The sequence below is a fragment of the Chamaea fasciata genome, unplaced genomic scaffold (assembly GCF_029207755.1).
Source record: "Chamaea fasciata isolate MVZ Bird 193981 ecotype frontalis unplaced genomic scaffold, bChaFas1.0.hap1 SCAF_69, whole genome shotgun sequence".
NCBI classification, from domain to species: Eukaryota; Metazoa; Chordata; class Aves; order Passeriformes; family Sylviidae; genus Chamaea; species Chamaea fasciata.
Window position 1 is genome coordinate 19,072 of NW_027094154.1, and position 17,521 is coordinate 36,592.

General features: G+C 39.7%; 1 long non-coding RNA gene across 1 annotated transcript; it reads left to right on the forward strand.

The window, feature by feature from the left end:
* The first annotated feature begins 262 nt into the window (after nt 1–262).
* On the forward strand, nt 263–15,786 carry LOC136304303 (uncharacterized). Its single transcript, XR_010724466.1, has 3 exons — nt 263–337; nt 1,265–1,504; nt 15,133–15,786. It is a non-coding gene; the product is annotated as an uncharacterized lncRNA (long non-coding RNA).
* Nucleotides 15,787–17,521: the final 1,735 nt, after the last annotated feature.

A 17,521-nucleotide genomic window follows, 5' to 3' on the forward strand; every position in this document is an offset into this window, starting at 1 on the left:
ACTTGTTGTCCCCTTAATTTTAGCCCCTAGAGGGCTAAACTTTACAGTTTCACTAAATAAATCATAAATGCTTCAGTTTATAAATAATATAGATGTTCATTGTATATTTTTATATAATTTAATTTTGTCCCCTACAGGACTAAAATTTGGAGGGTGAGTGCTGCTCTTCAGGAAAACCTGGTGATGGAACAAATGAGGTGCAGCTGGCATCAGTCAAGGTTTCAGTTAGACAGAGTGGAAACTCTGCAGTTGGACCAAGTGCCTTCATCAGAGCAGCAAGTTCCAGAGCTCCTTCACTGTGGCACCTTCGGGCTTGGTGGTAGGAGAACCTGACACAGTGAGTGTAAAGCAACGACACCTGAGCTTGCAGAGTCTGTGGCTGAGTAAAATCTGGTCTAAGTTCTGTTGTTTTACAGAAGAAAAATGTTGTAGCTGATCTGTCAAACACAGTAGACTCAAAGTGAGGGCCTGGCAGTGACTCTGTGAGAAGAAATGGTTTATAAAACAGGGTAAAAAAGTGGGAGCTGGCTGCTGAAGATTGATAGCAGAGATTGTTTTTGGCATGGTTGTCGCACTAGTGATTCCACGTGGTATATTTTGATGCTTTTCAGTTTAGATTGCTGTACAAGTATGAAGTTAAGGCATTAAAAAAACCCCTCAAATTTGTCTCTTCAACGGGCTCTAGTACAATTACGTGGTAGGAAATGCATCAACAAATATTGGTTTTAGTTATTTTTTGAAATAGCTCTTAAAAAGCATCCCAAATCTTGAGAATTCATTGGAGCCTTCCTTAATTGTTTGGCATTTCAGTGTGTGTAGGCAGTAGAGCATGTGAGCAGCTGTAACCACGTTCGTGCGGTCAGTTTTGCAAATACATGAAAAAACTTGCTCATGGGAGAGTCACAGCCCACTTGTGTTTACAACCTGAGACTGGTACAGTGAGTAAAAACAAGCTGGGATACTTGTAGGAACAACAAAAACCCAGGAAACCTTGAGAAATCTTTGGAATCATAATTATTGTGTGTTTATGGCCAATGCAGTGCTAAGAGAGCCAGGACATGTTGCATGTTAATGTTTGGGTTTGGTTTTTTAGTGTCCACTTAAAATTAGTAACATGGCTCAGATTTTTCAATACAGATCTTTTAGGTACTGGAGGTAGTTAAGTGTGTCATACTAAACACTCTTGGAGTTGAAAATGTTGCTTTGTGTGAGTATTTGTATTTTCTGAAACTCAGCTGTGCATGCTTTTTGTTCGCCCCTACAGGGTTAAAATTTGGAGGGTGAGTGCTACTCTTCAGGAAAACCTGGTGATGGAACAAATGAGGTGCAGCTGGCATCAGTCAAGGTTTCAGTTAGACAGAGTGGATACTGCAGTTGGACCAAGTGCCTTCATCAGAGCAGCAAGTTCCAGAGCTCCTTCACTGTGGCACCTTTGGGCTTGGTGGTAGGAGAACCTGACACAGTGAGTGTAAAGCAACGACACCTGAGCTTGCAGAGTCTGTGGGTGAGTAAAATCTGGTCTAAGTTCTGTTGTTTTACAGAAGGAAAATATTCTTGAGGATTTTATTTTTAGAAGTTGGATTTGACTTGCTTGATATTCCTTTCAGCATCTAGATTTTCTATTTGGGCATGTATTTTCCACGTTGACTTTAATGATCATAGTGTCAAAAAGTCAATATGCTGTTGTAGAAGTGAGAAGTTTGCCTGAGTACTGGATTCCAGGGAGGAGAAATAGAAGAAAATAAGTAAATACTGTTGCAGTTTGTCTATTTAAAAGCTCTATTTAATATACTTTTTTACCGTGTTGATTGCTGAGTTTAATCAGAGTCCGAATAGATTTCAAACCTTCTCTCCAGTTTTAGGAAGCTTGGAGATGGCAATTTCAAGATTACCTCATCTTGTTGGCGTGGTTTCTTTCTAGGAAGGCTAAATGGTACATCAGAATCTACTTTGTTTTTCCAGAAGCATCAGTACTTCATGGTATTGTGGAAAAGTTCAAGTCATTACCGTGCCAACCTGTCACAGTTAATTTTTTGGCAGAATGAATCCATAACAACACATGGTTTCAATCGATTTCTTATGCAGATTCTGCAGTAGATGTGCAGATCTGTTGATTAGCTCAGCCTGCTTGGAAGAGTGGGGTCTGCCCCATTTGTTGTCCTTGGGGACAGTCATGGCTGGGTTATTTCTGTGGGCCTGTCAGCTCACAAGGAAATGCCCTTCAGCTCTTACCCTGACTCAGATCAGCATGAGGAACATCATGACATAATAGTTATTTTTTTTAAAATGTTTTTCATGTATTTGTCAACTTGTACTGGTGCTGCATAAATTCCTTAGGAGTCTTTATGGAATGCTGAGCAGGGTTGTGGGAAAATGAGTTTTGCAGGTGCGGACTGGTGGAATTGCAGTTTGGCCTGCAGTGTGTTTTAGTCTCCTTTGTGAGGGTTTCCCCACCCCTCACCAGGCTGTAATATGTATAACTGCCTAAGTGAGCAGTTATTTACCTGTGGCAAGTCTGTTGAACCTAAACTCAGGAAATTGTACACCTCCTGGCCCTATTTACCTTGATATTATTCCATAAAATATTCCTGCTGATAATCTGTGCAGCTCAGAGGCACTGAAAGATGATCTGCCAAAAGAGAGAATACTTGCTCTGAACTCTGTGGAGGCCCTCAGGAGTCATTCTGATTGATGTCTAGGGATTTCCCAAGGATTGGACATGCTTGATCTTGAGCTTGTAATTAATTGTCAGAGCTGATATCAGCTTTAGAAATGGGTTTCTACTAACTGGCCCAAAATAGCGATGTTGGGCTTTGAAACTCTTGCCGTTTATGTGTGAAATCAATTGCACCAAGAGCATGTTGTTTTCATGAGTAACAAAAAGGATTCTGTTCTGTAATGTCATCCCATCTGTTAGAAAATGTTAGCACCTCTCATTTCACAAGGCTTTTTTTTTTGTACATGGCAAGGATGCATTAAATTTAGTCACGTGCAGAAAGAAATCTGCACCTGGATACTCCTTGTAAAGGCACTAGATATGTGTGATTTCTCTGTATTTTAACACTTATTTGAATACAATAGATGAAGCTGGTCAGATGATGAAAGGGCTCTTTGGCTATTGAAAGTCCTCTTGCCACCTCATCTCTCCTACTGTCAGTGTATGCCTGCCAGTTAATAATAGCTTGAAACTGGTATAGTTTCAAGGTATTTTTTGCCCATTTCCCTCTTGGTTGCCATCAAAAGAACGGGTTCTATTAGGGGAGCCTTTCTTCCTGCACGTAAATCGATGTTTAGTGAAGAGAAAATGCATGGCAGTGGTGGAAACTTAGCAGAGCTTCCTGCTCCTGCTGCACTGCTCATCATCCCATTTATCCATGGGGAAGGAGGGCAGTGTCTCTCTTTAGGATATCATGACCTGACTCGGGGAGATTTACCTGGTGGTCCCACCCCAGAATGGTCCATAGGAAGCCTGGCAGGCTGCCAATTTCTTGCTTAGACCGAGGAATCTAAGGGACTAAAACCAGGAGAATATGTTCTGCCTGTGTTACATGATAGACATGAGCAACGTGTTATCACAGAGATGTGACAGGGACCTTGTTAGGCTCAGCAGATGTTTTAGTCCTGGCTCTCCTACTCTGAATGTGAGAGCTGGAAACATGCTGGCAGCGTAGTGCACATCCTCAGAGGACGGAAGGTAATTTGACAGCTCACTTTAACCGTCTTCAAGAATGTTGACTCTTCTGGCATCTGTTTGTTGAGAATGTGGCTTCTCATGTGGAAAACCGAGACTTTTTGTAGTAAAAATAAGGATTTCTTTTCCTGATTTGTTTTTTTTTTTTTCTGGCTTAGGTTAGAAGAGAGAAATATTTGAATGTAGCATTGACGTGTTTGATTTCTAAACTTTATTTGGAGACTTTGAAAAAGTGAAAATACGTAAGCATTATTGAAGGAATAAAGTGTTCTTGTTTGATGCATTCGACTGTTCTTTTCTTTCTGAGAATCTGTGTTTTTAGAGATACCAGGCAGCTCTTTTTCCTTTAGCAGTAACGGAGTCCTGCTGTCTGTCTCAAGAGAAGGCAAAAAAGGTCAGATAAGAACTGTTTAGATAAGATAGGTGGTGAACCAGATGAGGAGCTGCACAAAACTGAAAACAGACAAGTAATGTTGCTCTGTCCCTGTCCCCCAAGTCCAAAAAATCCTCTCAATGCCCTCCAGCTGCTGTCTTTGTGAAGGGCATCTTTTGTCTTGAGTGCAAGTTTAGAAAATGTTTTGTTGTACTGGTTATGTTAATTAAAGCGATGTTTGTTTTCCAAGACAGCGATTCAGAGGGCTGTCCTGCTCTGCATAATTACCTGTCACAGCAAAGAGAATGTATTAAGATGGGAAACTGAGATTGGTGTAAAATTCTGTCTTACCTGCAAGGTATATCAGCAGTGTATTTCATAGAGCTTGATTGTATCCAAGATTTCAGGGGGCTCCTGGTGTCAGGTGAGAATCCTTCTTTATGGAAAGCACTTGCTCTTTTCCTATTGATATTGGTGAGCCAAAAATACTATTTTTTGTTGCTTCTTGTAGCAAACCAAGTGTGAAATGTGAGATGTAACAGCACTGCCTCAGCCTCTCTGGCAGCCTCATGCAGTAGCCTGCTTTTAATATTGGTTAGTAAGATGACAGCACTTTGCTGCCAGTCTGGGAGGTATCCATGTAAGGTGGGTTATCTTTGCTCAGGTACCTGGATTACAAGAGATACAAACAATGCATTCAAGAATTTGGGACATCTGGGACATTTTATCTTGCTCTTGGAGAAAAAGGTCAAATGCTCCAGAGCCTGTTTTTCTTAAATAGCAGAAAATCCCAACATGGATTGAGGATTTGACCCCCATTAAAATACATCACTTCAGGTCTAACATAGCTATGTGGTTTTAGCTGTGTACATAAATACATAACTGCAGATGAATATTTAAGCACTCCGAGTGTAAATATAAATACGCAGATGCACATGCTAGGCGTACTCATGCATGGCTACAGCTGTAGAGAAAATGAGCAGCAGGCAAAGGACTTTCTGATACAATGAAATTAATAGCTTTATTAAGATCTTAGTTCCTCATTAAAAATACTGAGAAGTAGAACTTGTATGAAAGACTAAAGCTGGGACTTCAAATTAATGTATATGGATAGTCAATATGAATTCAATTCTGAAACATAAGAGTGCCTATGGAGGTCTGTTGAACTGTGTTCATATATATCACTGTTTTTTCTTGTCCCAAGTTTTTTTTATTTGGGTTTGCCATTGTGCATTTTTAGGAAGGTTAATATTTAGTGCAATTTAGAAGTCCTGAAGAAAACAATTGTTTTAATACAAGACATTTCTGCCATTGTTTTATGACGAAAAAATGATCTTGTGTCAATGGTATGGACTCTTATCCTCCTGCTTCAGTGTTCAATTATTTTGATTCTTCTAAATTTTCAGCATCATGTGCATATGAAATTGGTCTCTTAAGTGATAGATATTTTTGAAGGTTTGCTCAATTATGCTTTCAGATTTTTCATTCACCTTCTGTTGGCTTGGCTGGGTCTGCATACACAAGTGCATGAACTGAACTATCATTAGCAAGTTCACTTTTTCCTCTTCTGCTCTTTGTGGCCTCTGAGTTTTTCTTGTCTGCTGTCTTTACAAACCAGTTTTTCTGCAGGATCACTTTAAATCACCTGATGTAACAAATCTGAGTGTGACAAATGTATGCATTAGGGAATGTGTCTTGCTGGTTGTGGCCATCAAAATAGGTTTCACGTGGTAGAAATTTGATAGTATATCTACAGTTCTCAAATCTTGCTTTTGCAAGAGTTCAGTTTGAGTTCAGTTTTTTAACAGTTTCAATGAGTTACTGACTAGCTGGCATCTAAAAAATTTGACTTTATCCTCAGAGGCCACTGTAGGATTTGCTCTGATAAATACTTGTCCGAACATCCCCATTGTCTTTTCTTCAAGACATAAAATGTGTCACAGGGTCTTGTGCCTATTATCTCCCACCTAGATTTGTTTGGTTGTTTTTTTTTCTCCTTTGAGAGAAACTTCGATCTTTTTATTCATTGACCTGGTAAATACTTTATCAATGTATTAAGGTCCTTTTATTAGTGTGGATTTTTTTTTTAAAGTTTAAAATAAAAATCAGGGAAATATTCTAATTGTATGATTTATATGGTTGGTTCTACTCCAGAAGAAAGCTTAATTGTTGAAATATTTCTGAGTTCCTGTGTTTTGATTTTTTGAGTGGTCTGTGCTAATTCTTGAGCAGAAACTTGCAGAAGAGCTTCAGGATTGAAGGAGAGCAGAACTGACACAAAGTAAAGCTCTCTTGGGAAATCTTATGGAGGTTAAGCAAGTGCAGCAGGATTTGAGCAATGCTGCTTAGTCCATTTGTTCATGTGTGGATCCCAGGGTGGAGGAGACTGGAATTGGAAGCCAAGCTTGCTTAGAGATGTGTCTGTGAGAGAAGCCAACTGCAATCTGCTGGTTTCTGGTGACTTTAGAGGTACCTGTCCAGTGTTAGTCCTGTCTTGTACTGGAGCAAACTATTGATCACTTGGCCAAAAACATTTTGCTGCTTTAAAGAACTTCCCCAAACTTTAAGGAATAGTGGGACTGTCATTAAGAAAGAGATATAATTCCAAGCACTTTATCTTGGTTTTAAATGCTGACTTCATGGGGTTTTTTCCCTAAGAGTAGGAGAGCTTCAGGTAAGTCTTGAAACTGCTGGTGGTTGATAGGCTTTTATTTATTTAATCAGAGCAGTGCATGTTACAGAACTGATAGCAAAGGGATCAGGACTGGAAATAGTTTCTACTAGAGATCAACATGCTGCTGTGCTGTTGGGAGAAAGTGGAGATTGTTTTGCCAGCACCATCTGGGAACCTCTGCTTGGCTGTATGGTAGACAGATCTTTCGTGAATCAGAGGAGAATTGCCTTTGGAATAAAGCCTCTTGGTGGCAGGTTTTTTTTAATCTGCTGCACTGACAGAATTGCTCCATCTTGTCCTCTTAATGCAACCGTGTGTGCCAAATCTGCCTGAAGGGATCTGTATCCAGGAGAGAAGGAAATGATGGTGCCTCTGAAAGGTGCTTGCTTTCTTTTGTGAGACAAAATAAACTTTTGGTGGCTTTGTGGGGCTGCAGCTGGCACTCTTGGGTTATATATTCTTCTTATATAAATGTAGTATACACTTTATTGTTAGAGGAAAAAATAGAAATGTTAGCTATAACTTGCAGAGGCAAACAGCGTATGCTGTGTGTATAATTGTCAGTTTCCTTAAAAATAATGTTTCAGAGTCTGTTGCTCCTCAAGATGGGGGCAGAGATACCAGAGTGCCCCTGGTGGGCTTCAGGGTTGGAGGGATGGATACAGTGTTTGCCTGTGGAAAAGGTGGGGTGACGAATATATTGAGTTGTATGAAATAGCATTTACAGAACTTGCAAATAAGAGCTTAAGCTGTTCAAGCTTCCTGCCCTGAAGTGTTTGTGATTTAGTCTCTCCTCTCTGAAGAGCACCTAGGTAGGTTTTTTTGGTTTTTTTCCCCTGTGTGGGGCAAGGTGGAGAAGAAAGAAGCAGGTATGAAGAGAGCAAATTTAACAGCCAATATTACCAACAGCAAGTAACATCTTCAAAGTTTACCTGCAGCTTGTAAATTAAAAATGCCAACTCTTCCTTGTGCTGAAGTCAAGCAAGCAGCCACCAAACATACACCTGATGACTGCCAGGAGACATGGCAGACATTTTAACTGGTACCTTTTTCCAGAGGTCTTGAATTAATATACTTCCTTGAATGATCCAGGAGTATTTGTACACAAGTCCTGAAGGCCATCTGCAGTTGCTTAAAGTATTTCCAGTGTTCTTCTTTACTTCAGCTCCAAGTTGGTTGGAACCAATATTCTATCTACCTTTGGAAAAAATGTAGTAGATTCCAGCAGAAATTAAATTTCTCTATGGAAATACGAGTGAGGAAATAGAGGCTTGAAAACACTCAGATTCAATTGTGATTGAAGTTCAGTCACAATTTGAGCAATGAGTAACACACTGGAACGTTCACATCTAAGTAGCATCTGATCTTGTAGGGCTTGGTAACATATTAGGGAAGATTTGAATGGAATCCAGGTGTTTTTGGGCAGTGACATTATTCTGAGGGAGTTTTAGATTCTCTTAGGCACCAGTAGTACCCTAGCACAGCTCCTGCAGGCAGTGGTCTTGTTTCAAATACTTCAGAACTTCGTTTGCTTTGCTGAATATGGAGCAATGTGGTATGAGGAGAAGTGGGTGCAGTTTGAAATATTATTCCCGTATTTGTGGAATTTATGTTATGCTGGGGAAGAGCCACCAAAAGAACTGTTAGACAAACAATGAAAATAGGCAATAAATTGTGGATTTTTGGTGTAGCTTGTCTCCCTGTTGAGATAAAGAAATATTTCCAGATAATGTAAAAAGGGGCGATGATCTTGCTGCTGAAGTACTCTGCCTGCAACAGCCTTCAGGGCACAGTGCTGAGCCAGATCATCAGTGCCATTTTGTAGCCTGTGGTTGATAATCCAGGTTTCTTATTTTCAAGGGATTGCTGAAGAAAGCGTGCCTGAATTCCTTTAAATATTTGTGGTGACCAGTAGTTAAACAGGAGACTGTGCACTTGCAGATGTCAGTTGGAAAACTCCATATTAAGGAAGTTGAAAATGACTTTAAATACAAATATGGGACTTGGATGTTGACAGAAGTGCTGTAAAAAGCATTAAATGTTGGGAGCATTTAGAAGACATGAAGGCATCAGGGGCAAGTAAGGAGCAGTGGGAAATGTCCCTGTGGCTCATGAGAGCCTTGTGAATGGGCAGGAATGTTTAGAGCATGACTGAACATCCTGAATTATGGGAAAGCATTGTATCCTGTGTGCTTTGTTTTGATAGCCACAAGAACACTATCAGTACTAAGGAAATATTCAAGTGAAAGCACTACTGGAATAGTTTCAGAAAGTAATAGTCAGAACAGAAGATCTTGTAACCTTTCAAATCCTATTTTGTTGTATGACACTTCTTTGGATGGGAATGTTTTAAAATTGCTCTTAAGTACACAAAAATAACAAAACCTATCCAAACAAGCAAACTCCATGTACTTTTACAAAAAAACCCCAAAAACCTATAAATAGAAGCCTCCCATCAAAGCGGTGAAAATATTATGATAAAGAATTCCCCCATGTAGAATAGCATTTCCAGTAACAAGAACTAATTGCTTAGAGCACCAAACAAATAATTAGTTTGTAGACAGAATCCAGAAATGCAGATCATTATGTGCTATATCTTTGAAGCTGAGTGATATTTTCTTCTGATCATTAAGAGCATATACACAAGCTATTTATACAGCTGGTGCTAATGACTTAACCTAAACTTGTAATCAGTCAGACTTTTCTTTGGCAGTGTATCTGGTTTAAGGATAAATGAGTACAGGTGGTTGCAGAATTAGAGCTCAAGAAGCAGAGCATTAGTAAGTGTTCAGCTGGTCTTGATTGAGCCACAGTCAAGAACAAAAGACCCCTATGAGCAATTACAGAAATATTGTTTCATAATTCTGACTCGTAGATAAACTGTGCTTAATTGTTTATGGTAACACAGAATTGGTTTTGTTGTCTGATTGCTAGCCTTAAAATATAATCCAGACTTTGTAAAATTTAGTTTTGTTGTTGCTTGTGACCCCTGTAAATCTGACATTTATAGGTCCATTTCTGTGAGAAGTCTTCCTAAATGATTATAAGTTTGTCCAGACTGTATGAATGATAATGTTAGTATTTCCACCTTGCTGTCTTTGTGTCTGAGGAAGGGTTCATAGGTTGTAGTTTTAAAGTTAGAAAAATGTGCATTTTTAAAGTCTAGACAATGTCTGAGTAGGCTGAAGCCTGAGAGAATCCATGATCTCCTTGGTGACTGGCAGCAGGAGTGACAATTAACTCCAGCTGTGTCTGTGCTTTTGTGGAATTGATACCTTCTTGCTAAAGACAGGAATGAGATCATCACCATGTTTTCTTAGGCTTTTGAATGGTAACCACTAAAGGTCAGTAGTGTGCTGGATTATGCTTGAATCACTCATGATCTAATGCTTTGCATCCAATTACCAATCTCCTTAAAAACCTTTTCCATGCAGTCCTGAATTACTCTGTTTTTTAAAGGGCTGCTGTTAAATACTTAGGCTGCTGGCAGACGATGCCACTGTGAAAAGAATAATTTTTTTTCCCTGTGGCCTCGTTCAAGTAGTCCTATTTAAGAGTCCTGGAAGACATGGCTTTTGCCCAATCAATATTCACTTCCAATTTTCTAAGTGCCTAAAAATCTGACAGCATCCACTGTGACACGTACATGAACTCTTTGAGAGGGTTGGTATGCAATAATAGATGCTTCTGGGGTTCCTTAGTAATTAAAATTTGGTGGAAAACCCCAAACCAAAACCAGCAAACAGTACCAGTAGAGTGTGGGTTGATTTTTGTTTTTTAATGAGTCCAAAATTAATCCTCACGTGTTTTATGGCTAAAGATCTCTGAAGAATTGGGCAGTGATGATGTAGAACACCAAGAGTAATTAAATCAAAGTAAAATTCAGAAGGAAAGGAAAGGTTTAAACTGACAAAAATTACTCTCTTGTGCTCCTGATTACAGCAGATTTTCCAGAGTATATAAAACTGTATTGTACTTTCTTCAGCATAGGGGCAACTCAATTTCGAATCAACAGTGATGGACTTGGGGAATACTAAAAGGTATTTTAGTATTGGTTTCCAAATGATGGTAAATTGGAACAGTGGATCAGTTGCCACTAGCAGGAATTGAATTCGAGGGTGTAACAAGTTGCTTTTTGGCTTGCTGAAGCTTTTTTTTCTGTTTACCTTGTGCCTGATGTGCTGCCTGTGTTCTGGTCTTTAATGCAGCTGCTTTAAACGTGCTACTGGCAAGACCACTGCAGAATTCAAATACAGTGATTTTACAAATGCTTTTACCTTTTAGCTGTCCCCTGTTCTGCTCATCTTCTTGGAAGGCATGACTTTGCTTTTATGAACTGTTTCATGTCCTTATTTCTCTGGTTCTTATGTGTCTGTAACTGGATTTGATTTGCTGTTTGAATTTGGGGTATAGAGAAGTTAAGGGAGTGTTTTTAAAAAACTATTAGTTCTTACAGATTTCTAATTCGAAGGGATGCTTTGCATACTTGCTCTACTGTTACTGTTTAAAAATTTCACATTAGTTATAACTGTTGATGGAAATCTGTTTTTTTTTTTTTAACTGAACAATAAGCCATGAGCTGATGCAAAATGCCTGTTCTGCTGCATTTCTAGCTCTGAAATGGTACAATGGTATTTTGAATGTAAATTGAATTTTACCATGGAAAAAGCCAGTGGACTGACAGCTATCTTTCATGAAGACTATAGTTTAAATAGCATAGTTTTTAGAGAGAGTTTTTTAACACTTTCTGAAGCTGGCCTTGCACAATTATGCTGCTGTACTCAATTAGGCGATAACAGAAAAATTTGGGACAGCTTTTTATACTGCTAGACTATCATAAAAGTTGTGCTGATGCCTCTTTGAGAGAGAGGATTTCAGAGCACAGAAAAGAAAAGCTTTTAACTTCTCAGCTTTCTGGGATAATTTATTGTCCCTCTTGATAGCGTTGTAAAAAAGGAGAATGGGGTACTTTTGATAAAAATAAATGTTGAGGGAGTACTGATACATGACTTGGCATAGGCAACTTGTACCTTGATCGAGTGGGAAGCTTTTTCTCCCCACATGTTACCTGGTCTTTAGGCCAGTTGGTTATTGAGAAGGACTCATATACACCACAATGGAAAGACTGTTTTTCCTCTATTCCAGTATGTTTTGAATCGTAGTGGCAGCACTCAAAACCTGCTGTTTTGCGTGGAGGTTTTGATTCTGATTAGCTTTTCACACGTGGCTGTTTAAGGTGAGAAAGCCTGTTTAAGACTAAGATTTCTGTCGCGTTTTATCCTGAGGTCTTTTTCCCCCTGTAAACTCCATTTTAGTCAAGTCATTTCATTGCCCTGTGAGTGTCAGAAGCCAGAGTGAAGCCATTGTTGTCTTTTGCATCAATGCTGTTGGCAGTGTGTAACTTGAAGCAGAAAATGTATCAATTGAAACTTCTAAGGTCTAAACTTCTAAGATCTATGGGTAGACCCCGTATTTCACTGGCCTTGTAAACTAGGGTGAGTAGGAGGGGCAATTACATATTCAGAAAGGGGTTGACCTCACCTAGTGCTGTTGATGGCTTGAAATTTAAGCTGCTGTAAATTCTTTAGTCATCCTAGCAGCTGTTGCTTCTGGGTCTCTGCTAGGCACGTACAGTAGTCAGTGTCTCTTGGAATACTAGTACAGTGCTGTGTTGGAAGTGGCTTTCTTCCAGTCCCAGACCAAATCAGAAGCATCCAAGAAGTCACACTGTGTCTTGCCAGAAGACGTCAGCCTTGTGTACGTAATGTAATGTGTGCAGGAGACAGCGGCAGTAACCCTCCCACGGGTTTGCTGTCTCTCTGCTAACCCCACTGAGCTGCTCCTGGAGCTCTGTGAAAAGCAGCTCTTGGATGAAGCTTTGTCTTGAGGCTGCCAGGCACTGGCCTAGGTGTTGCTCACAGTGCTGCCTCTCTGTGCTGCTTGAGACAGAAAATGTCAACTCCGTGGCAAGGTACCCAGATAAACTGCCTTGTATGGTCCTAACAGTGGGATGATAACCTGATAAAAAAATCTTTTTCCTGTGTCCTGATCTGTTGTGTGCCACTAATGACCTTTTAATAGTTGTAATATAGGGGGAAAAAAAGTTATTCCTCTTTAGCACTTCCAGCTGGTTAATAATTTTTCAGAGCTAAGACAGCAACATGCAGCAAACAATTTAGGTTTTCGATATATAGTTTGTTCCTTCCAGTAAAATTCTTCTTGGAGGGGAGGGTAAGATTATTTTTTTTTGGAGTCCCTGTCAGATTGGGTGAGAATGCAGCTGACATTTGTGTCAGGAGGGGGATCTCTAACAATTTACAGATATTGAACCTAGTACAATTGGATCATTCAAGCAGCATTATTTTATGATGCTCTGTCTGAAATTGTTAATTTTTGATAATCCAATGAATATAGGATTTCTTAATATAACCTTGATCTGGGGGGGAAAAACAGCCTCTCTTCCTCCAGAAAAATATGCCTGCCTATGCACCCTGCTCTTTGTGCATGTAATAGTAAATTGAAGGTCATTTTACTGCAGTGTGGTTCATCTCTTTGATCTTCACATTTTCTGGTAATGGCAGATTCAGAGAGGTGGCTGTCACTGCATGGCAAGGTGAACAAAATTGATGTGTACCATGTGATATGGCAAAAATGTGGCTACAAAAGCATCTCTTGACCTCCGAGTTGAGTAGGTTCTGTATTTTATGTCCTATGCAATCATTAGCTTCAAAAATGCATTATGGTATGAAAAGGCACTTCAGAATATTAACCACTAGGACCAAGGATATCCTGTGTTCTCTATTGCTGTCTTGATGTACATGAGTGACTGTGGGGAACATCAGCTTTTGGAGAAGGAGAAAATTGACTGTTGAGGAAACTGAGTGTCTTAAAACCTCATGGGCTGTTGGTTGCCTTTTTTTTTCCTTTAACCTTAAAAGCTGTCTTGTCAAAATCACACAAAATTCAGATTTATTTTCTTGAGTTGCATAGGTAACAGACTCTAGACTGACTGATGTTTCAATGACTTTCAGAGAGAAAGAGAGCAAAGAGACTAAAAATCTCTCTGAGGACACAAAGCAGTCAGGGACCTAATGAAAAATGAAGTAAAACACAGGCTAACCATCCTATAGCAAAATGGGAGAGCCTTATGTGGGATTTGTTAATATATTAATTTCAAAGCAGGGAACTGTAATAAGAGAGAGAGAGGGCAGATTCCATGGCTTTTCTGCTCTGCAGTTCAAATCAGAAGCTCTTGCTGTTCATTTTAAGCACTCCAGAACTAAGATTTAGGAGTAACAAGGGCTAAGTAGAAGAGGACAAGACATAAATGGTTCTGTATCCTTTTTGTTTCATTTCTCAGGTTCTCTGATGGATACAAGACAATAGGCCAAAGTTACCAACTGTGGAATCTAGGCTGAACTTGAATTATGAAATTGTTGTGCTTGTACTGTCAGAACCTTCTCAGAGCATCGCTACCATGTGATTGGGTAACACCATTTCTGCTGGGCACCCTCATGGCCAAGTTACTATATATCTATCTATCTATAAGTTGCTTTCACTATCTCACACATGACAAATATGTACATAGACAGTGGGAGATTATATACTGAGTCTGTGACAGAGATGTGTTGCAGAATTGAACCCAGTTATTGGTTGATGCTGTTGTGTTTTCCTGTGCAGCACTGGAACACCCTGTCTCACAAAATAATGATTTGATGTATATGTAATTTTGGCTAGATTTTGTAAACAAGCAATGCTTTCTGTATCTCTGAAATGTTTATGAAATGTGCCACAAAAATTGCTTTATGCTGGTTTTTTCCTTCAGCCATCCCAAAGAATTATTGCAGAAGTTGAGGATCAGCCCAGAGGTGTTTAATAGCTTTTAAAAAACTCCGTTGTCTTCCCTGACAAGGCCTCGAAGTTAATGGAACAAGAATTGTTTACGGTTTAGTCTAATGTTTTCATTCAGATAATTTGGTAGAGATAGGCGTTAATGGTTTGGTCAATAGTATTTTAAATGTTAGCACTGACAGTTATAATGATGATTGGGTGTGGGGGCTGTTCCAGAACGATGAAATGGGTTGCCTGCAACAAGCAATTCTTTGTCACAGAATAGGACTCCTTTTCCAGAACTCCGCACATTCTCTGTTGGCTTTGTGATATGGTAAATGATATATTGAAACCAAATGAGGTATTGCTGCTGAATCCATGAAAGATGGTTTGCTTGCATTTTCGGAACTCCTTTGAGAGGTTTGCTTACTGCATAGATACAAATAATTCTCAAAAATGGATTTCCTGTCCCATGTGTAGTGTCTTTGCTGCTGAACCTAGTTATCTGGCTAGTGTTGATTTTAGTTAAGATTTCCTTCTTCTTTCTTTACTCTTGTTATACAGGTCAAGTCATTTTTTGAGTCAAAATCAGAGGAGAGTTCTCAACTGCGTTGCGTAAAAGAGGCAATTGACACAATTCAGCTCAAGATCCGGTGGATGGAAAGAAACTTGGCAAAGCTACAAGAACTGCTGTAGTACACATGATACTGCGCTGTGTTGGCCATTTAAGAGCTCTGTCAGTAGTTACTATGTTTATTTGCAAAAGCCAGGGTGAAACCAGGCATCTCTGCAACATTGCACTATTAAAGAATCTAGATAGCTCAGGGTACGTCTCAGTTGAATTTTTAGTTTCCTTGAAGCATTTTGAGCAATATGCACGTATTTACCCTGAAACTGTTTTCATCTATAGACCAAACATCTGCACGAACGAACGAATCTAATTTTATATGTGAAATTTACGCCCTTTCCTTTGGAGTTGTGTTAGAGTTTCTTGTCAGTGCATTAATACAGAAGGGTAAGGAAGAAAGAGTTACTGTGAACTGTTACTTCTTTGCAGACTGCTCACTGAGCAGTAGATTTTTTTCTTAATGCGAAACTCCATGCGGTTTCCAGATTTGTAGATACAGAAGCTGTTGTGAAACAACTCTATTTCGGATATGGAAGTAGTAGTGAATGTTATAAAGTTCAAGAGGCAAAATAAATACAATTCCAATTCTATTGAAGTTTAGAGTTTTTATTTTCACAGTGTTCTTTAGGAATTACACAAAAAAAACCACAAACCAATGTGTCTTTTCTGAATTCATGCAAGCATATTTAGAACTGTTGTTAAATCATGGAATGAGAATTGCAATCAAGTATATTCTTGGAGTTTTTATACAGTCATGTGTTATTACTTTCATTCCACCTTTATTTTAAATCTTTGAAATTCTACAGAAATACTGTTTCCATCTTTGAATATTAATGTGTGTACGTATATCTATGTGCGTGTGTATATGTACGCATATATCTGCCATATATTCTTCCTAGTCACTTCTTAAAATAAACGAGAAGTCAGTTGCAAACTTCCGCTCTCTATCCCTGCTGTCCCCGCACATAGATTTTATTTCTTCCCTGGACACAGTATCGAGTCTTAAAAAACCTAAAATAAAAACTGTGGAAGAGGATTCCATCTTCCTCCTGATTTCCACTCTGGAATTTCAAAATTTTACTGTTCTATTAAAATGCTTTGGGAACAGCTATGAAGCAATAACATAGAGCTGAGTTTGAGACAGGAAAGTGTACCAAGAAAATCTGGAAAGTTGGGGAGTTTTTGTGCATTTGACCGTTTGTTGCATATGCATACTTCTGTTCTGTCAGTAGTAGAGGTTGTAAAATTGTTTTTCTGTTAGGGAGTCTCCACCCCTATTCATAAGTTGTACTGGAGTCATCTCCTCCTTCCATGAGAAATGCATCAATACAATTCTCCTGTTTTTTGAATGTCTTGGGAATTGATGAAGACTGAAATGGCTGAGACCCGGTGCAAGGTAGACAGCCTTGGCTGGCAAGGCTCATGCTGGACATGGGCTTAAGGCAGGGTGAGGGTCAAGAAAAGGATGAGGTGTCAGTGCAAGACAAAGAGCAGAAACCCCAGTGTTAGGAGGGCTATGAGAAAGCCTCCAAGGGAAGGTGAGGACTGCCACTCCAGCATGAGAGGCAGAAAACCTTGGGTGTCGCTCGTGTGAGCATGCCTAGCTATTCTGGCTAGTTAAGCTTAGCCATAGGTGCAGGACAAAAACTTGAACTGTTCCAACTAACCCAGGTAATGCAGGACTATGGAATTCTTTGTATAACTAAGCAGTACTTAGGAAACGAGACTAGCAGCTGTAGGCCACCAAGTGTTAGGGACTGTACAAAATGCCGACTAATAGGCTGAAGTGTGGTAAGCAAATGTTTCCTTGGATGCCTTAGGAATTGACTTAATGAGCCAGCCTTCGCAATACTAGAGAGATGATGACTACAGAATTTAAAGATCCAATGGGACTTGTGAAAAAGGATGCATCTTCGGGGCAAGGTTGATTTGGGAGTGAAGGGCCATGTGACAAACCAAGCTCGGCCACTCCCAGAGGGATGTGGCTCCCGCGTTACCTTCAGTGTCTTTGATGCTGTTGGCACAATTGTCCAGCAGCATCCTTTCATTTGTGGTGCAGCTCCTCAGTTCAGAGGCTGTGCAAGGAGAGAGTAGCCACATAGGGCATGATCCTTCACTTGATACTGTCATTCATCTCCTCTTCAGCTCCAGGTCTCCAATTGCATTGCTAAAGCTCTGGGCTGGCAAGAGGAGAAGGCTGCTTCCATCAGCAGCTGCAGAAAGTGTTCCAGAGAGCAGAAGGCAGAGCCCGAGGGTATTGCCAGCATGGGTACTTCTCTCCCATCGCAGCCGGCAGCAGGGATTTACCTTGCCATTTCTTTGCAC